General features: G+C 38.4%; 1 pseudogene; it reads right to left on the reverse strand.

The window, feature by feature from the left end:
* Nucleotides 1–1267: 1267 nt before the first annotated feature.
* On the reverse strand, nt 1268–21901 carry LOC106838080 (lipid scramblase CLPTM1L pseudogene; annotated as a pseudogene).
* Nucleotides 21902–22007: the final 106 nt, after the last annotated feature.

Below are 22007 nucleotides of genomic sequence, written 5' to 3' on the forward strand. Positions count from 1 at the left end.
CTAGTAGGCAGGGCAGACCCCTGTGTTAACAGGCTAGAGGAAAGATTCCAATAGCACCTGAAAGCATCTGTGTCAGCACCTCTGTCAGCACCACTGAACCAGGTCACAATAATGGCTGATGCCAGTTTCTCAGTCCCTGAGGGAAGGGCCCAGCTACCCCATTGCCTCTCTGGGATGTGCACCAAGCTTAGTAAATGAGTCTCTTTTACCAATGAGCTATGTACTTCTCTATCTGGTGTTTTTGTGCTGGTTTCCAGGTCGAGTGACTCTGTGTGTGGGCCCTATATGAACGAGATTTTTTTCCCCCTGAAGTTCTATAGTTTTCCTAGGCATATTCCCCATTGGCTTTCAAAGCCAGCAAAGCCAGATACTGTGGGATCTCATTTCTCTTGTGCTGGGTCTAACGGCTGGGGTCTAAGGGTCTAATGTGGAACTCAATTCCCCTACTTCTCTGGCAAAATCTCCATAACTTTGAGATCACTCCCAGCCATGAAGCGCTGTGGCTGGGGCATGGCAATTTCCTCAGTGGGGCTGTATCTCTGCTTCTTTCACCCCTGTTGTTTGTCCCTTGTTGGGGAGGTTCCTTCTATCCCATTTCCAGAGCTCTCAGAGGAAATCATTCCACAGGTAGTTGTTGATTTGCTGTGAGCGTGGGAGGAGCCGAGTTCAGTATCCTCCTATGCCCCATCTTTCAAACTCTCTTCCAACAGTATGTAAATCTCTACAAATGAACTTGACTGATAGCAGATTTCTTATTAGCAATAAGAAATAAGTTCGGTGCTCATCTCCATTCTCTGAGGTAATGCCCACATCCTTTTGTTACAGCCAGAGAAATTTATTTTAAAATAGAAATATCCATACATTAAGCTTTAAAATAGTCAAATTTTAAACAAAAAGGAAAACATCCATCTGATTCTAGAGTCTATTCGAAATGGATTTAATGAGGCATTTGAAATTTACATAAGGTGCACTTACAGACAACCTGAAATACAAATGCACACCTCCCAGCCCCTGGTGTCTGCTGGGTCGGGGGACACTGTAGTGATGTCATGGCCCCCACTGACACTAGACCCTCCTGCACTGAAAGCTGCCAATGGCCATGAGGATGGCAAGTGCCCAACATCTCAGTGACTGAGACAGACGTTTGCAGATTGAGGCTGCCATGTAAATGCTTCCAGCTCCTCTCAAACACAGCATAAAGGGCCTCAAGACATGTACGAGACAAGTTCAGAGACTTTGGAAATGCAGATGTAATGTCCAGGAAATTCTACCAAAAGAGTCCAAAAATACTCAGCTGATAATCCAAGCTTTGTTGTGTGGTGACAGCCCACAAGTAGCCCCAGCTCTGCATTGTATTTCCCTTCGGCTTCTCCTCATAGGACTCACCAAATTCATCCACTCTGCTCTTGCTCCCTGGATAAAGCCGTTGTTGCTAGAGGTAAACAAGGAACACCACATCGTCCCTGAAACACACCAGCTGGTGGGAGGTGGGCATGATGATGATGAAGGCAAAGACATCATCAATGAAGGTGCTGAAGTTCTTATAGGTGAAGGCCTTTCACAAAGAGCTCTAGCAGCACAAAGAGGAAGCCAAATGCATATACCCTATTGATGAAGCTGTTGATCGACTGAGAATATCAACGATTATACTTGATGTTCTGCAGCAAATAGATAGCACCCTGGATACATGGAATGCAGAGCAGGTAACGCAAGTACCTCATGGCCCAGGTGTCATATTCTTTGGTTTTCCTTTCAGGTTCACTGTAAGTGGCAAACTGAAACTCAGGTCTTAGGATTCTCAAATAAGTCATTTTCAATGCCTTTTTCACTTTTCATAGCTCGATGGCAGCTCCGATGCCCACCGAGACCAGCCCCAGGAGGCTCGTCTGCTTGTCCGGCAGGGACAGGAAGATGGCCACCGTACTGAAGCAGCACCAGTGCACTGCTTTGGGAGACATCCCAATCATGCTCTTCTTTTTATTCTGGAAACTGATATCATTTTTAAAGGCCAGGAAATCAAGAAGAAAGTGAAATGCTGTGACAAAGAAGTTCAATGCTAAGAAGTACAAGTTGGTATCAAGAACAATTCCCTTTCTTTCATCAGCATCTTTCTCTGAAAACCCGAACTGCTGCAGGAAGTACACGGCATCCTGCATGTGGATCGAGATGCAGAGCCTTCCCAGTGAGATCCTGTCCTAGGACACGGCGAGGGGCAGCTCGGTGGTGGAACAGGATATGACCGTGAAGTCCTTTACTCGATTGCTGAGCTGTTCAATGAACAGGATAAGGAGGTAGGGAGGACAACACGCAGTTGTCCACCATCGTGTTCAGTGTTAGTCTTGGTCTCCAGTGGGAAATGAGCTCATCCAAGGCAATTGCTGGCTTCTTCTCTGCTCCAATCTGCTGTGTAGCAGATTCCCCAGGGAGCAGATTGACCCCTTCCATTTGGGGGATCATGTAGGTGGTGAGAGGGCTCACCAGATGCCCTGCTTTCCTGCCATGCCAGGGCAGAATACCAGCACGACGGAGGAAGATGTAGGCCTACAGCCTGCTGTTATTTCTGGTTTTCTCTGGTACAGAAACATTAACTGGCCTTTCAAATTTGGACTCCAAGTCAAAGTCTTCCATGTTCCAGAGCAGATCCACATTGTTCTCAGCACCAAAATTGGACCCCATGCTAGTGCATACACCCAGCTGCAGCTTGGGCCTCCATGCCAGACAGGGCTGGATGCACTTGCCATTCCAGTGCACAGGCGGGTATAGACAATGCCGTACATGACCCAGCAGGTGTGCCCCACGTACACCAGGCACACGTCTACCCCCAGGCTGGTAAAGGATCTGCAGCCCCTCCATATGGTGCTGCTCTCCCCACACCATCACCACAGCTCATTCAAGAGCCTCCACTGGGGGAGCAAATGCACCACATGAGCCATGGGCTGCCAGCTTCTCTGCATGCTCCTGCCACTGCCACCGACCTGTAGCCCATAAATATTATGATTATTATGATTAATATTCAGAATGCTTGGAAGGCTTCATAGACTAGGGAGTACTTGAACAGACCCAGGTGGAGAGGTTGGATTTACAGAGCTAGAAAGAGAATTCCCAGGGGAATATATTAATATATCTGGACCAAGTACAACATCGAACTCTGCCCTGTTCAAATCTTCCATAACTTCCCTGCAAATGGATTTAAAGCAGTTGGGAGACTGAAGCTTACTGAACTTAGGTGTAAACATTGTCTAATGATTTAATTACTAATACAGACCATTATTCCATTGCAGAACATGATCTGAGTTGCGTCTTAGGGAAATACAAATTATTAAGTGGATTTGCTAGAATCTGGCTAAGTGAAATACTTAGATAGCACCTTTGAATGGAAAACAAACAGCCTTCTGCATCTTCAAAAACTGAATAATTTTTTTACTTTGATAATAGCAATCTTATGTTACCAAAAAGCCCCCAGAAATCTTAAAAGTCCTCACAGATGGTAACCTAGTGAGCAAAAGTATGGTTATCAAATCTATTTTCCATCCAGTATTTGTGAGTGTGTGTGTGTATGTATGTGTGTGTATATATATATATGTGTGTGTGTGTGTGTGTGTGTGTGTATATATCTTTTCTTCAAAATGTAGGGAGCTTTGCATATACCTTCAATTACAGTAATTAATTTATTCTCCCCTAAAACACTAAAACATTCACCTGAGCGTGAATGCTTCATTTTCCCACCATTGGAAATTAGTTGAAAAGTTTTACCCCTATTAGAAAGCTTAATTTAAAATTAATATGTAGGCATTGTCTTTCATCTTTTAAATATGCAAAAATAAGCTGTTTCTCAGTGATGAAGAACTAAACAGTGGTTTGAAATGCCACTTATTTGAATTTCATAAGTCAGTCTTTCCCTATATCTTTTTTTCTTCCTTGAGCTGTCACTCAGAATTGCAGGCAATGGTAGAGAACAAAGCAATGTTCTCTACAAGGTCTGAGTCTTAAAGAGCTAGTTCTTTTACCACTTTCAGTCATATGGTTTACTCGACTTAGGTGATGTAACTACTATCTATTAATTTTTTCTATCCTTTAATATGTGCCAGGCACTCTTCTAAGGTCTTCACGTTCTCTGACTCATTTAATACTCACCAGAACTAGATGAGGTAGACGCTCTTATTGTACCCACTTCAGAACCAAGATAACTGAGACACAGAGAGAATAAGTAACTTGGCCAATGTCATACAGGTGATAAACGGTGGAGACAGGATTGGAACCCAGCCCATCTGCCTCTACATAGCACACACCTAATCTCTGCATTACTCTGCCTCTCGGGCACATAGATCCGCTTTCAGGCCACTGGGTAGAAAGAAATCTTTCCTTCTTTAGTTGAAAATTTTCTTATAACACTTTATTTCCATAAAGATAATTGTCTTGTATGGCATCTGTGGCTTCATTTCTCAATTCTACAAACGATTGGCTGAACACATTATATATATAGTCTTTCTATGGGAAACATCCCAGTGAGCACACATTTATGCTATAGAATTCAGTTATATTCAGAGAAATGACAGAGTGACATGTTTGATTCTCCCTCAAAAGAGTCTGGCTCAATGTCTACACACCTGTCTAAGACAGAGTGAACTCTTTTTTAAAGGCAGAAGAGAAAAACACTGCAAATGGGAAAATACTGGCTGTTTTATGTGTGTATGAAGCTAGCTGGAACTTTACAAGATGAATGCTCCATCTGATAAAAAGCTACCAGAGCTACACAAGCACCACGCAGAGTACATGCTTAGCTTCTTAATAATCCCTTGTTGTTTTAACAAACACATCATCATAGCCCATTTTGACAGCCAAATAATGCTACCACCAACTTGTTGTGATAGAATATAAACCTGATTGAACGTAAATGAAAAAACCCATTTAAAATATGTTAAAGAAATAAACATACACCAGTCTAAGCAAGACATTAAATAGATTCTCAGTCAGTTCAAATCCTTTATGGAAAGAGGACATGAGGATAAATTAAAAGAACAGAGTTTTTTCATTATAGGAACAAAGGAATTACATGTGCACATACACACATGCATACTGTTTAGATAAAGAATACGCTAACTTTCTCATCCTCTGCCAATCCTAAATGATTCTTTCATTTATCCAGGTGAATTGCATGAGATTAATTATAAAGTGCGGATGAGAGGTATTTTCCAAAGAATAGAGTATTTTAGAATGAATAGAATCACCTTGTATATGCTTCACTAAGGCCAAACACTCCTAAAAATAAAGAGAAGGTGGGGCTTTCTCAATGAGCAATGAATCTGGGAAGGGCTTTAAAGTTCGTCTTCATACAGATCTTCTTCAAATAGACACCCAAGGAAATTTTTGAAACAGAATCTGATTGTGTCACCCCCACCTCCACCCCTGCTTAGACACTTTTGATGGCTTCGTGTTGCTTTTAGGATGAAAACAATGCTTACAAGCCTCTGTATATCCCTTCTTCTACCAAATGCTAGGTTCCAATTCATATCTCCCCCACCCCATGCTCCAAGCTCACTGATTTTTCAGTTGTTGGAAAACCCATGTACCTCTTATATCAGGGGTATTCTCCAAGTCTCACTGGGCCTGTTTCCCCAGTACCTAGGACAGCACCTGTGATTTCATCAGCGCCCATAAAGAGTGTTGAATACATGGATGACTGAATGCATGCCACTCCCTCTACCTGGTATGTTCTCTCCTCTTTCATCCTTAACTTCAGGAAGCCTCACATCTTAGCCTAACATCGTCAAATGGTACCACATCCCTCTCTTCAAGGCACTGATAATTGTTGTAATTCCACGTTTATTTCTGTGATAGTTTAATATTTACTTCCTCTACTAAACTCTTAGCTCTATGAGACGAGGAACCAAGCCTTTTTTTGCTCCCTGTTGTTTCCCCAGTGCCGGGCATAGCAGCTCACACATTTGGCAGCCCATAAATGTTTGTTGAATATATGAGTGAGTGAGCAAGTGAGTGAATGAATGAATAGTTGAATGACAAAAGAAAGATCCTAGGAAGAGTGAAGTCCCCCAACACTTTTTTTTTTTTTTTTTTGAGGAAGAATAGACCTGAGCTAACATCTGCCAGAAATCCTCCTCTTTTTGCTGGGGAAGACTGGTCCTGAGCTAAGATACATGCCGATCTTCCTCTATTTTATGTGGGACCTGCCACAGCATGGCTTGAAAAGCTGTCCCTGGATCCGTACCCAGGATCCAAACTAACTAACCCTGGACCGCTGAAGCAGAACCTGCGACTGCTGTGCCACCGGGCTAGCTCCCCCTCCCCCAACACTTTTGTAAAGTAACCCAGGTATGACATTCGTTCTGTCGAATAAAGGAAGCAGATGGGCAGAACTCTAACCCACTGGCTAATGATAAAGAAATATGGTACTTAAAATCTCAAAATTTAAATATTTTTGGAAAATTTCTCTACTAATAGTTTTAAGTAAAGTATATGCTTGCCACGTACCTGATCAATGGCTGCCTTTCTGATACTTCAACTTTGGACTGAGCAAAAAAATTCCATCCATTTCCAGGGGGCGCTTTATAGCTTCTGGGTCAAAGGGAATTGGTTTAAAACTTACTGGGATTCTATGAAAATACATCAAAAATAATTGCTCCACTTTATTTCATTCTGAAGATACACAGGTGAATCTGTGAAATAATGATGAATTTCTAACCGGTGGCTTTAAAATAGTGTCCTCCTGCAAACCTATTGGTCATAGCTTGCAGTAGTTGCAGCTAAATGAATTCCTCTACAAATTAATGAAGTCAATGAGTCAGAGACTTTTGAATTGTAATTGAATTTCAAAAAAATCCTACATGATAAAATCGCACATGACTTATAGAAGAACATCTTTGTTTTACTTATTTATTTTGCAGACTTCTGCAGTATTTTTCCTGTCTAGGAGAAATACAAATATTTGAAAAGGGCAGCCTTTATTTTATTGTCTCTTAGGCAGCCAAATTCCACAGTTACCTGGTAACCACAAAATGGGTATTACAAAATATGACCAAAAAAACCACATAGATTGTATTTGCTATATGTTGTCAAATGAATAGTCTTTCTTTTGTAGGGTTTCATTGTCAGTTATTAATTAAGACTAGAGTGAGCTGGTTATAAGGATGTGCACCCTACAGCAATGTTTTCATCTGAAGTGGGACCGTGACCTTTACAGGGTTCTTAACGACTCGACTCAAACAAAAACATGTTGATACCTCAAGTTATCAAGAACGGATGTTTGCTGAAATTCTCAAATATGTCACTGATATCAATTATAATGTGTTAGGATGTATTCTCTATATTTAAAGGATTTGAGTATTCATAGCCATTTGGGGGAAAGTAGAAAATAATTCAAGATTCTACAGTTTTCAAAAAGAAAGTATCAGAAGCATACTATCGATTCCCTCTATTTGCCATTTCTTCTTTATTCAGTTTAAACTTTTATTCCCACCTCCTGTTTCCACAGTCTTTTGAAAATTCCATTCATTTCAACTTTCAACTCATCACTTTTTTATCAAATTTTCTCTGAAAATACACTGCCTTGACAGTTTTCCCAGAGGTAAGAGGGAAGATTTTTAAAAGAAAAAATTCTGAACTTAATGGCCTTTCAACAGGAGAGATTTTATTTTTGTTTTATTTACTTATTTATCGTTGGTAGTGCTGACATTGATTTGGCTGTTCAAAGAAGGGAATAATATTGTTATATGCTTATGGAGCTTTCCTCCCAATCTAATTTAAAAAATGGAAAGTAGGTCAAAAGTCACCATACTGTGCTGGCTCAAGTCCTTCTGACATGTAATATAGGGATGAGCATTAATCTGGAATGATTTTTGCACTTGAGACTTCACTATTTTGTCTGGAATCAATGTTCAGCAGTACGGGCAGCCTCTGATAATTGGTAATTTCTTTGTTGTCTTGCAGGGTCAGGAAATGGATTATCCTTGTTGTACAAGCATTTGGTTTAATTAAACAATCAATTATTCATTAAGTCCCTATTTAGGTTCAGCACTGGGCTAGGTGCTTTGGGGAAAAAACAGGTATAAGACAGTGCCTATGGTTCAGTCTAAAGCATACGACTAAGGCACCCATACTAACTAAGGGGAGAAAGATCGGAAGTAAAGGTTCAACTAAGAATGAGGACTACAGAAACTATGACGGGCTCCAGAGAGAAGTTTGACTATGTGTAGGAAGGAGTGAATGGGAAATAATTTTGATGGAAATGTGTTTCAAGGGAGAACAACATAAGAATTGTTAGAAACCCAAGTGCCATGATCATACAATGAGAATTCTACAAAAGTATGCTTGCAGTTCGAACAACATGGGGCAAACAGCAAAGCCCCTTAGATAGTTTAATAGCCTGCTGCATTTTACATATGCAAATGAAAGTCATCAGCTTTGAAGTATTTAAAAACTCTTCATATCTGTTGGAAGAATTATTTTCTTCTTTATAACATATCTTTTTTTAAAGATTAGATGTATAAAGTCTGTTGTTGCCAAATTTTTCAAAATGAATATGCATTTTTAAAAACACACACCGGTTTTTCCTGGACATGCTTCGTGTCTATTCATAACTTTATTTAAAACATATAAAACATTGATGTTTCAGCCAAAAATACCTGCATAGAATGTTACCATTTTGGAATGATCCTGAACCAAAGAGAGTCAAGGTCATATTCATCTCCTGATGTTATAACCTACCCTACCTTTGCCATTATAATACTCGTTTCTTTGCCACAGTCGAGAAACTGACAAAAAGCTTCCATGCTGCACATGGTTCTCTTTGTCTCTCTTTTTTACTTAAAAAAAACAAAAAACAGAAACATGCATCAGATTTGTGTAATGAGGGTATGCCAAGAGGATAGCCAGTCTTGCTTATAATCGTATAGAGGAAAGTTTGTGATCTTACCTACACACAAATACACCTACATATATATATATATACACCCTTCCCAAGCAACAAAATTTTGTTTATATTGCAAATAAATATTATTTTTTCTTTAAAATAAAAGTTGTCTTAGAGGACAGTTGGGAAATTTGTATATATAGACTGACTCATGCATATACACATCTCTCTATTTCTGTATCTATCTTTCTGTAGAAAAAATGAATACGACTTCACACTGATGCCTTCAACCCTAATCCAGAACCAAAAAGTGATTTCTATCACTCCCTCTTTGCTTATTTCAGACTATGTTCTCCAATAGTAAGAAACCTGGCTCTCATCTATTCTGTATTTATTTGTTGATAGACCCTAGTATACGTGTAAAGTTGTTTCACAATTCCTAACCAATATCTTGGGGAGAAACAAATTTACCAACCAGTGCAAAGTGTTTATGAACAGTTCATTTCATTTTATATTTAGCCTTAAAGTATCTAGTCAAAACTGCTTTCAGAAGTTACTTAAATCATCTCCTTTCTTCTCTATCCCCTTCAGTGTGGTTATGTTATATATTTCTAATATAGTTAGATTTATTTGTCATAGTTTGCACTCCATCTTGGGTTCAACAGATATCTGGGTAATTTTCTTTTTAAGATTAGCATAGGGGAAAATTAACTATTTGTAGTTTATGGTTCTACAGGTTTGAAACAGTTATATAACCTCCAAATTGTGTCACACTGTCCCTTTGTAGCCAATACCTCCCTAAACTTGAACTTTTGTAAAACTGAATATTTTGTGGTCCCAGGACCAAGAGTCTCCTGAGCTCCCCTCCTCCTACAGATGTACAGCTACACGTGGAGCAATTCCCTCTAAAAGAGATCCAGAAACTAGCTGAGCAACTCCTACACATCAGACAAATGAGAAAATACTCATATTGGAACAAGTAGGAAAGGTCAGGACACACTCTTGCTATAAACCCCATCCCCAACACAGCACCATATAATCAGGAGAGAACACCCAACGTGTAGCTCCTCCTTAAGGAGCAAAGAGTTCGGATCCTACATTTAGTGCTCAGTTTTTAAGACTCCTACTGGAGTGGCAGGCTCCCAAAACACCAGGCTCTGAAAGCCAACAGGATTTGTGTCCAAAAGGCCCACAAGACTAAGGCAAATAAAGTAATTCTTAACTGACATGCAGCACTCACCATGGCTACTTCCCAGGGTTCAGCACAGAGGGAGTAGACAAAATCACCCATCTTTCAGTCTTTCCCTGAAAGAGGTTTATCTGCAGACTTTAAAAGCTGCTGCTGAGGGCCACAAAGCTCACCTAAGGGAACCCCCATAAGACTTCCAGCAGATTTTTCAGCAGAAGTCTTGTAGGCCAGAATGGAGTGGGATGATATATTCCAAGTGCCAGAAGAAAAAACTTCCAACCAAGAATACAACACCCAGCAAATTTGTCCTTCAGAATTGAAGGGAAGATAAAGAGTTTTCCAGACAAACAAAAGCTGAAGGAATTCATGAACACTAGACTGGACTTACAATAAATGTTAAAGGGAGTTCATCAAGCTGAAAGAAAAGGAAGCTAATTAGTAACAGGAAAACATATAAAACTCACTGGTAAAGGTAAACATATAGTTAAATTCAAAATCCTCTAATGTTATATATATATTATATATATATATAATGGTGGGAAAATCACATATAACTCTAGTATAAAGACAAAAGTCTTAGAAATAATTGTAACTACAATAATTTGTTAATGGATACACAAAGTAAAAGATGCAAATTGTAACATCAAAAACAAAACGTGGAGTGAGGGAGCTTTGGTATGTCTTTGAAGTTATTATCATCCTAAAGTAGAATGTTATAAATATAAGATATTTTATGTAAGACTCGTGCTAACCACAAAGCAAAGGCCTATAGTAGATATGCAAAAGATAAACAGAAAGGAATCAAAGCATACTACTATAGAAAATTGTCAAATCACAAAGGAAGAGAACACAGGACAAAGAAAAGGACAAAAGAATTACAAAACAACCATGAAACAATTAAGTAAGTGGCAATAGTAAGTCCAACCTATCATTAATTACTTTAAACGTGAATGGACTAAATTCTCCAATCAAAAGATATAGCGTGGCTGAATGGATTAAAAAAAACAAGACCCAACTACATGCTGCCTACAAGAGACTCACCTTAGCTTTAAGGACATGCATAGACTAAAAGTGAAGGGATGAAAACAGATATTCCATGCAAATGAAAACCAAAAGAAAGCAGAGGTGGCTTTACTTACATCAAACAAAATAGACTTTAAGGCAAAGATGGTAATAGACAAAGAAGGCCATTATATAATGATAAAGGGGTGAATCCAGCAGGAAGATATAAAATTTGCAAATGTTTATGCACCTAAGATAGGAGCACCTAAATATATAAAGCAAATATCAGCAGGTCTAAAGGGAGAAGTAGACAGCAATACAATAAATAGCAGGGGACTTCAATATCCTACTTTCAAAAAAAGATAGATCAGCCAGTCAGAAAATCAGTAAAGAAACATTGGACTTAAACTACACGTTAGACCAGATGGACCTAACGGATATATTCAAAACATTCCATCCAACAGCAGCATTCAGAATACACATTCTTCTCAAGCGCACATGGAACATTCTCTAGGAGAGAGCATATGTTAGGCCACAAAATAAGTCTTAATAAATTTAAGAAGATTGAAATCATAATAAGCATCTCTTCCAATCACAATGGTATAAAAATAGAAATCATTTGGGGCCAGCCTGGTGGTGCAGAAGTGAAATTTGCACATTCCTCTTCGGTGGCCTGGGGTTTGCCAGTTCAGATCCTGGGTGTGGACCTACACACCACTTGTCAAGCCATGCTGTAGCAGGCATCCCAGATATAAAAGTAGAGGAAGATGGGCATGGATGTTAGCTCAGGGCTAATCCTCCTCAAAAAAAAAAAAAAAAAATAGAAATAATTTACAAGAAGAATATTGGGAAATTCACAAATATGTGAAGATTAAACAACATCCTACTGAACAATGAATGAGTCAAAGAAGAAATCAAAAGAGAAAACAAAAAATATCTTGAAATAAATAGAAGTGGAAACATAACATACTAAAACTTATGAGAATCAGCAAAAGTTCTAAGAGGGAAGTTTAGAGTGACAATGCCTAAATTAAGAAAAAAGAAAGATCTCAAAGGAACAACCTTACTTAAACCTCAAAGAAGGGGGAAAAGAAAAATAAACTAAGCCCAAAGTTAGAAGAAGGAAGGAAATAACAAAATCACACAGAAATAAATTAAATGGAGACAAAAAAAGAAATAAAAAAGGTGAATGAAACTAAGAGCTGGTTTTTGAAAAGATAAATATAATTGAGAAATCTCCAGCTAGACTTAAGAAAAAAAGAGAGAACACTCAAATAAACAAAGTCAGAAAATAGAGAGAAGACATTACAACCGATGCCACAGAAATACAAATAATTTCTCTAAAACTGCAGGATACAAAATCAATATACAAAAATTAGCTGCATTTCTACACACCAACAACAAACTATGAGAAAGAGAAATTAAGAGGATAATTTCATTTACAATAGCACCAAAAAGAATTAAATATTTAGGAATAAATTTGACCAAGGAGGTGAAAGACCTGTGCACTGAAACTGTAAGAGACTGATGGAAGAAATTGAAGAGGGCACAAATAAATGGAAAGATAGTCCATGTTCATAGTTTGGAAGGATTAATTTTGTTAAAATATTCATATTATCCAAAGTGATCTACAGATTTAATGCAGTCCCTATCAAAATTCTAACGGCGTTTTTCACAGAAATAGAAAAAACTATCCTAAAATTTGTATGGAAATGCAAAATACCCTGAATAGCCAAAGCAAACTTGAGAAAAAAATAACAAAGATGGAGGCATCACACTTCCTGATGTGATATTACAAAGCTATAGTAATCAAAACAATATGCTACTGGCATAAAAATAGACACAGAGATCAATGGAACAGAATAGAGAGCTGAGAAATAAAGTCACGAATATATAGTCAATTAATTTTTGACAAAATATCCAAGAATATACTATGGGGAAAGGATAGTCTTTTAAATAAATGGTGTTGGGAAAATTGGATAGTCCACTTGTAAAAGAATGAACTGCTCTCCTATATACACTATACACAAGAATCAACTCAAAATGGATTAAAGACTTGAATTCCTCTAAGAATACATAGTGGGTAAGCACCCTGATACTGGTTTTGGTGATGTTTTTTGGATATGATGCCAACACAAAGGCAACACAAGCAAAAATAAACAAGTGGGACTACATCAAACTAAAAAGCTCTGCTCAGCAAAGGAAACTTACAACAAAATGAAAAGGCAACCCACTGATTGGGAGAAAATATTTGCAAACCACGTATCTGATAAGGTGTTAATTTCCAAAATATATAAGGAACTCATACAACTCAATAGTAAAAAAAAAAAAAAAAAAAAGCCCTATTAAAAAATCAGCAAATGCCTAAATAGATATTTTTCCAAAGAAGGCATGCGCATGGCCAACAAGGACATAAAAATGTGTTCAACATAATAATCATCAGGAAAATGCAAATCAAAGCCACAATTTTGTACATAAATGAAAGTTTAGGTAATCTCAAATTGCCTGTGTACTACCTGCCAATACCAGCTTTAGTTTGGTTTTAATACACAGTTTAGAAACAGTTTTAAACAGAGTTTTCCTATCCAGACCACCAAGTTTTCAAGACTAGAATACAAAATAAAATTTTGATTTTGTTTGAAGTGAAGAATAAAAGTTTGGTGGGAAAAGAGCTGAATCTTTAATAAAAGTAAAATAATGTGATTAGCCGTGAATTTTAATCGTCTATTTGCTTCTTATCTTTTCATGTCATTATTAACTGAAAATAAACTGTATTGATAAATCAAAACCCATTTAAAAATATGTGGACACAAATTTAGTCCTATTTTTTAAAAATTAATAATGCTCATTAGGGATAATAACAATTTTAATTTTAGCAAGGCTTAAAAAGGGATTTTTAAAAAGTTTATTTCCTGGGGCTGGCCCCGTGGCCGAGTGGTTAAGTTCGCGCGCTCCTCTGCAGGCGGCCCAGTGTTTCGTGGGTTCGAATCCTGGGCGCAGACATGGCACTGCTCATCAAACCACGCTGAGGCAGCGTCCCACATGCCACAACTAGAAGGACCCGCAACGAAGAATATACAACTATGTACCGGGGGGCTTTGGGGAGAAAAAGGAAAAAATAAAATCTTTAAAAAAAAAGTTTTATTTCCTAAAATAATGTTTAGCACATAGTAGGTGTTTAACAACCTTGTGTTTGATTAATCTGAAATATTGAAAAGAATTTATAACTTCTTTGCCATTTCTGCTAAATCATATACATATTAAACAAGAATATTCATGAATACATTTAAAAATGAATACCCATGGGGCCGACCGGTGGCGCAGTGGTTTAAAGTTCGCACATTCTGCTTTGGTGGCCTGGGGTTCACCCACTGGGATCCCAGGTGCATACCCACACATTGCTTGCCATGCCATGCTGTGGCAGGTGTCCCACATATAAAGTAGAGGAAGATGGGTATGGATGTTAGCTCAGGGCCAATCTTCCTCAGAAAAAAAGAGGAGGATTGGCAGCAGATGTTAGCTCAGGGCTGATCTTCCTCCAAAAACAAAAAGAATACCCACAAATTATCCCTTAAATTATTATCAATATTTACTGCACGACTGTGAATAAATGAACTAAATATTCATTTTATAATTCAATTGGATTATCAAGAAAAAGACTAATTTAGAAAACCAAAAGCTAGTGAAGTCACGAAAATATTTTTCCATTGGTACATTATCCATTGAGCATGTTAATATGGAAATGGAAAATTAGTTTACGTCAGGAATGTATTATTTTTATTTTAGTAAAATAGGGAGGTTTAATATATTTACATAAACTATTTTAACTGCAGCTATTTTAACAAATTCGTTGTGAAATTAACATTCTTTACGAAAGTAATTATAAGAATGCGATACTCATTATGCTATGCTGTTCTTTCTTTACCCCTCACTCGACCTCAATCACCCACTCAAATAATTACAAATCTCATCTGATTCAACGACAGGAAGGATTTTATCACCCTAATATTGAAGACAGATATTAATTATATTTTTCATTGTCTAAATGAGAAAGTTGCTTGAGAAAAACTGACATCTCTATTCAGGAACATGTTGGAGTCCTTTTCCAGCTTTTTCTATGTTCCCTTGACTGGGTTATCTAATCTCTCTTCATGTAACTTATCTCTAGAAACAAGGATCATAATAAGTACCTTAAAGGTCCATGGGAGTGTATATCATCATACTCATCATTATTTTGATGTTAGGAGTGTTTGGTCTTCATTTTCAAAATCCTGTGGGAGCCACAAACATCAGGGAAGATAACTGATTAACAAAAGATACTTTACATGTTATAATTCTACCAGATAAGTTAATGGTTTTTTAATAATGATGGTGCAGAACTTCAATTTAAAATCTTGATTAAGTGAGGTCCAATTGGATAGCCTGTGTTGTACAAACTAACAGATTGCTTCTCTGAGGGTTATTGAAATATGGCAAATCAATGTGAATAGTAACAGTTTTTAATAGAGAGCATGAAAGTAGCATGTGATTTCCTGCTTCTGAGACTATATTTCCACTTATTAAAATTAAAATATTTATCAGTGTTTCTTGTTAATATTGAGTAATTATCAATAAGAAAATGAATGAAATAACGTTAAAAGATAACTGTCCATTTTATCATAAGAAAAGCAGCTTGATATAATGGAAAATATGTAGATTTTGAAATCTGAAGGAAACATATTCAAGTCCAAATCTCCACTGCTTAGTGAAAACTAGCAATATCTCTGAATCTTAGTTTCCTCATCATTGATATGGGACTAATGATATTTCTCTTTCAGAGTCATTGTGATGGTAAGAGTTAATATATATGAAAGGATTATTGTGCCGCTTGATACTTAATGGGCCCTCAGTCCATGAAAAAGTTTCCTATGATGAGAATGTCTCCTGTTTTCACAAACATCCCTATCAAAAATGTAGGCAGCAACTTCGACACGTATCTATCATGCGTTCATTAAACATATTCATTCATTCATTCTAATATTCATCACATTGGGGACAATGAAGTGAAGGAAATCAGTACAAGTAACCACAGTGCAAAGCAAGAGATCAAGTACTGAAGTAGAGACAGTCGTCAGAATGCGAGAAAAGGAAAATGTGTTAGGAAAACTGTCATAGGGGAGCTAGAATTTAAGACTGATCGTGCAAGATGAACATGGTTCCTAAAATTTGGGAAGATTGTAGAAAGGATTTAGACTGCAAAACCCAGAGTGAGTTCCATGCAAAACCTGGATAAAGTTCTGATCCTCAGGTGACCCGATCTTCAAGCAAACAGACTCCAGTAACAATAACAAAGTAATTCCACTTTTTAAATTGTGTCTCTCAAAGAACATCAAAGAGAACACAATTTAAAACCTACTTCTGCCATTCTTTTCATTCATTTTCTTTTTTCCACCCCATTCTGTTTCCCCTGAAGCACCTCTCCATGTTTCTCCTTCTCTACACAGCATCAAAACACACTTCATCCCAAGAGGTCTTTCCCTTTCCATTTCCTTTGCCGTATTTCTCTTTATCTTATCCCTTGTAGGAGTTACTCTTGACACAATTCAAATTCTCTATTCTGATTTTCCCTCCACTGATTGGCATGATCTGCATAAAAAGGCCCAAGATCTAGGGCAGGGGTTCTTTTGCAAGAGATTCAATGTTAGGACTGTAGTTCAGTGTAATTGGTTTCTCTTATAATCCTGTGCATTTTATTTTCTGCATTTAGAAACTTTATTCTGAGAAGTAATCCGTAGGTTTCTCTAGATTGCCAAAGAAGCTCATGGCACAAAACAAATTTAAGAATCCATGAAACTAGGAAGAAGAAGGAGCAGTTGGAAATGGCAGCAAATGTTTATTCATTCAAATTTTGTCCCTATTTCTCTTGAAAGGACTGCAGTTTTGTGGGAAGCAGTGAGCAGTCTATGTGGCCAAAACTTGTGACAAGGACAGGAAGCAAAGAGAGATGAGACACTGATTTCTACATGAACAGAAACAAAAATGACACAGAAAACAGCCATTATCCTGTGCATAAATAGTAACAGCCTCTTCATGAAAACATAGAGGGCTCAATCCTTCTATTTTTCTTTCTATCCTCTTCGATTATCCTGCTACTTCTCTCATTAGTTTTCCCAAAATTATCCATAGCCAAAATCTCGCAAAGAAATATTCAAACTTACTAAAACTTCTGATTTCAAAGCAGGTCGGTTGCTGCTCCAAATTAAACGGAAATCAGCTGTCAGAGTTCAAATATTTCACAGCGGTTACTCAGCCATCTATTCCCATCCTGTCTCCCCTTCTACCCTGCACACCTCTTCTAATACTTTAACTAGAAATCTTCAAGGAAGTTGATTTCTGAAAGATGTTCCCGTCAGCTTTTAGTGTTGCTGAAAAACCAACCCATCTGCCACCAGCCGCGTGACAGTTTATATAGTGTTGTCAGGCCCATAATGGTTCAGAGTGTTTGTGAATATATTATTTTTGACAGGTTCCTCTTCCAATTAAGGACCACACAGAACTCTCCATTCACAGTCAAAAATCCCAGCAGTGTTGTCCCTTGAGTAGTTAAGGAGTTTTACAGCTAGGAAAAAATAAAGTCCGTAGGATTTCAGGGGAACCTGGGAAGGGGCGCGAATCAGCCAGCGGCTCATTCTTTTACATTATTAGTCGGTCAGTCTTCAGGGGCAGCGCTGACTGCCAATTTGCAGGATGTTAGGTCACCTTCTGCCATCAGCTCCGTGACAGTGGCAAAACTATTCCATAATACTTAAACTTTTGCTTTTGTGAAAGCAGCAGAATCCCCATTATTCTCACAAATACAAGACTCGGAACAGACCAAATCACATTTCAGGTTTTTCTCGAGGACAGATTGAATATGGCAGCCGCTTTCAAGTAATGACCACATAAAAGATCAAGCTACTGTCTGAAAACATACAGATAACAAATAAATTTGAATGGGTTCTCATGGTTTACAGTCTCTGGTCAATGAGAACTGATTTTCTTTTGCAGTTTAGCTCCCCCGACAACTTCAAAATTTATGAATAATATTACTGACCAGTGGTTATACTAGCTGACATGTATTCTATTGCCAGTAATAATAAAATTCAAAAAATTTATTGTGTGCTTAGTATATATCAAAGACTTCATACATCTTAATGCATCTAATTTCCCCTCAAACCCTTTGATTTAGATACTAAGACCATTCATTTTGTAGAGGAGAAAACTGAGCAGGTAAATTTACTTTCTAAAGCTAGTATTAGGCAGAGCCTGGATTTGAGTCCAGGAAGTCTGGAGCCAGAGCTCACTGCAATTTTTGCTGCTGTGCAGGGCCCATGTTTAAAAGGGCCCCCTACTTAGATTACCGCTCTCCTATCATTGTCTTGAAATTCTTAATAATTTTTGGACAAAGGCCCTCTATTTTCATTTTGCACCAGGCCCCACAAATTATGTAGCCAGTCCTGCCCATGTAGTCAACTTGTAGGCAGCATTGCCTGTATTTCACCACCTAAGTCATAGAAAGATCAGCAAACTCCACTTTATCCTTAACCACTGCTCGGAGTTCTTATTTGTGCTTGTCTAACTGAAATGTGGCTCTCATTAGAGGACCTCACTCCTCTGCAGCTCTCTCAAGTGGCAGCCGCATTTCGTTTGCCTTCTACCATCTATGTACCTCAGGGTTTGGGGGGCTATTGTACTCCATGCTTCTCATTGCCACTTCTAGGCAATTCCTTCCAGCCTCTTATAAAACAGTCCCTGCTTCCTTGAATACCAAACCATTTGAGTGGGCTATTCTTCCTCCTTCTTAGTTGTGGTCATTTTTTAAGCCTCCTGTTCATTCTCTGTTTATTTACCTGAACCTTTGGAACAAGGCCAAACCCTCATTAAGATCCCAGTGCCTTCATCATGCACACAGACAACCCAGCTATTCATTCCCTGGTCTCTCAGTTGCTTGACCTCTGGGTCTCTGGTATTGTTGCAGCCACACATTGGAGAGGTTACACCCAGGTCTTTGTCATTACCAGAAACTGAACTGCCACCTTCAACATAAATTCATACTTGTTACATTTTTGTTACTGCCCTGACTCCTTCCAGTTGAACTGTTGATTTACTCTTTTTTTTTTTTTTAAAGATTTTATTTTTTCCTTTTTCTCCCCAAAGCCCCCCGGTACATAGTTGTGTATTCTTCGTTGTGGGTTCTTCTAGTTGTGGCATGTGGGACGCTGCCTCAGCGTGGTCTGACGAGCAGTGCCATGTCCGCACCCAGGATTCGAACCCACGAAACACTGGGCCGCCTGCAGAGGAGCGCGCGAACTTAACCACTCGGCCACGGGGCCAGCCCCTGTTGACTTACTCTTTTGACCTTAATCCTTGACCCTGTTAGAGCTTCCCATCCTTTCACTCTCTGATTTTTCCTTCTGCCTCAGCACTTTCCTTTCTTGTTGTCTTTCCTTACTCATTAAGATACCATGGACCACTATGCCTATACTTATGTTAATATCCCAACTGCGGGGCACTTCTATCTTTTCAACATACTCCTCTGGTAAAATCTCATCCTAAATTAATCCCATTTGCTTTCACTATGTCTGCATTTTACAAGCCAAACAATACTGAATATAGACACACACTAGATAGTTTTGAATCCCTATATTACTCATGATCACCAGTTCCCAATAGGTCATCAGTCCTGCCAGACAATTCTCCAAGAAGTTTCCAGGATATTTGCTCTTAGATTGAGTTCTTTAGTGATATTGTTTGAGACAAGTATTCTGAGCAAGTGATTTATAGAATGATGGAAGCAGTACAGGACAGGGGAAGAAGTAAGGCAGAGGGGGCTTCTGCTGAGTTCCAGCCTCAATCTCAACCCTATGGAGTCTGGAATAAGAATGGCACTACAGAGCTGGACAACCTGAGGCAAGGACAAGGGGTCTAGGCTTTTGTATATTGCCCTCCCCTCCAAATCCATCAGCTGTCCATACTCTGGGGGTGAGGGTGGGGGATGACCTCATGCCATTTCTGGAGCAAGATGGCTGCATTAGGCCAAGAGCAATTCTTGGAAAAGTGTATCTATGAGTTGCTTGCAGCCAATCGTCACAGCAGCTGGGTAATGAGTACACTGCCTAGTAAATGAGATCTGGGTGGGGGTACTACATCATCTACTACATTCACTTTCTCAATCTCCACTCTAATTATGTAACAGTTTTTCTATTTTCCTCCCCGACTAACCTGACTTCCCCATACTCAACCCCTGCTGCTATCTAAGTCATTTTACTTTGTCATATGCTCACCTAAAATGGTGTTACTCAATCTCAGCGATTTTATTTCATTTTGTATGTGTGCTTAATATCTTTCTCCTCAACCAAACTGAAAGCTCCATGAGAACAAGGACCACATCTTTTTGACCACCAATATTATACCTCTTGGACTTAGAAGACGGGTACATATAAGTTATTCAATGAATGAAAGAATGAAAACAGCTATCGCTTCTATAGAACCTACAATGTGCCAGACACTATTCCAAGGACTTTATGTATATTAAATCTTTAATCTGCATAGCAACCCAATGAGGTAGGTACAATTAATATCCCCATTTCACAGGTGATAACTTAAGGAAGGTGATCAAGTTCACATGGTTAGCAGGAAGAAGATCTGGGATATTAATCCAAACTGTGGGAAATAGAGTTCCTGCTCTTATCTGTTACACTATGCAACACTATACTGGCTCTCAAATGAATGATGCAATGAATAAAGGACAGAAGAAATCGAGAGAGAGAAAAGGGAGGGGAATGGAGGAAGAAAGGAAGGAAGGAAGAGAGAGAGGTGAGGAGGAAGAAAAGAAGAAAGACAGAATGCATGCAGACCTACACACATATATTCTATGCATGATGTAGTCAGGAGCTTTTGAGGCTTTCGCAGTAAATGATCCTTTGTTTAACCAGTCTCCTTAATAAGATATCAGCTATCACTCAGCTTAAAGCCATATTTCCTCATTTCTAATTTGTTGACTCATTACACTAGATTTTAAAGACCAAATACATGGAATCACTATTGCCAATCATTCAGAACTAAGATGCTCAGAAAATTCAACCATGCTAGCCCCATCACAAGTCACCCACCAAATTGTCTATGGATTATCTAGCAGATGCAGCTATGATACCAGACCCTCCACCAGACTTTGTATATAGCAATAAAGGAAAGGCACCAGCTTCACCCAGTAAATGTATCACTTTAAACATAACTGGAAGCAGAGAGCATGTCAATAATGGAAGGGAATAGGATACTAATTGTTTGAAACCACTGGTCTCCTAGGAATCCGAATGGGAAATTCATAGTTGCTCAGGTTTGGAAGGGAACTTAAGGGTCATTCTGTTCAAACCTCTCAGTGACATTTGGCCCAATGAGAAGAATATATTATCTGAAATTCTTTTTCTTTCCCATAAAGACTCCAATTCATGAGTTTATTATTATTATTTTTAAGATTAAGATTAGAAATTGAGAGCAGATGTATTTCATATCTTCTGGCTGCTTTACAACTAAGCTGGATTAAAGGTTTTTTAATCAGATATCCCTTTTTGATAAACCATCCAAAATGTCTTTAGTCATCATCAGAATGTAGGTTGAGCCTTCATGTGTGTGAGAACATTTTTCTTAGTTTATTATAATTTATGTGATTTATGAACAACAATGATGGAAACAGCCTAGTGTAGGTTTCCAATGCACAGTGTGGGAGGCACTGTGTATGCACAAATCCCATTATTTGTTAATAGGATTTGTCCACATACCTTCTGCCCAATCTGCCCAATGCTTTGAAATATTGCAGCTGCTTTCATTTCCCGTTAAATCCAATTGGTAGAAATGTCAATGCTACAACTCAACCTGCAAACAGAAGCTCGACTCTAAGCAAGAATACACAGGTGGCAAAACAGTGATTAATGC

Source organism: Equus asinus, chromosome 21 (assembly GCF_041296235.1).
Source record: "Equus asinus isolate D_3611 breed Donkey chromosome 21, EquAss-T2T_v2, whole genome shotgun sequence".
Lineage (NCBI taxonomy): Eukaryota > Metazoa > Chordata > Mammalia > Perissodactyla > Equidae > Equus > Equus asinus.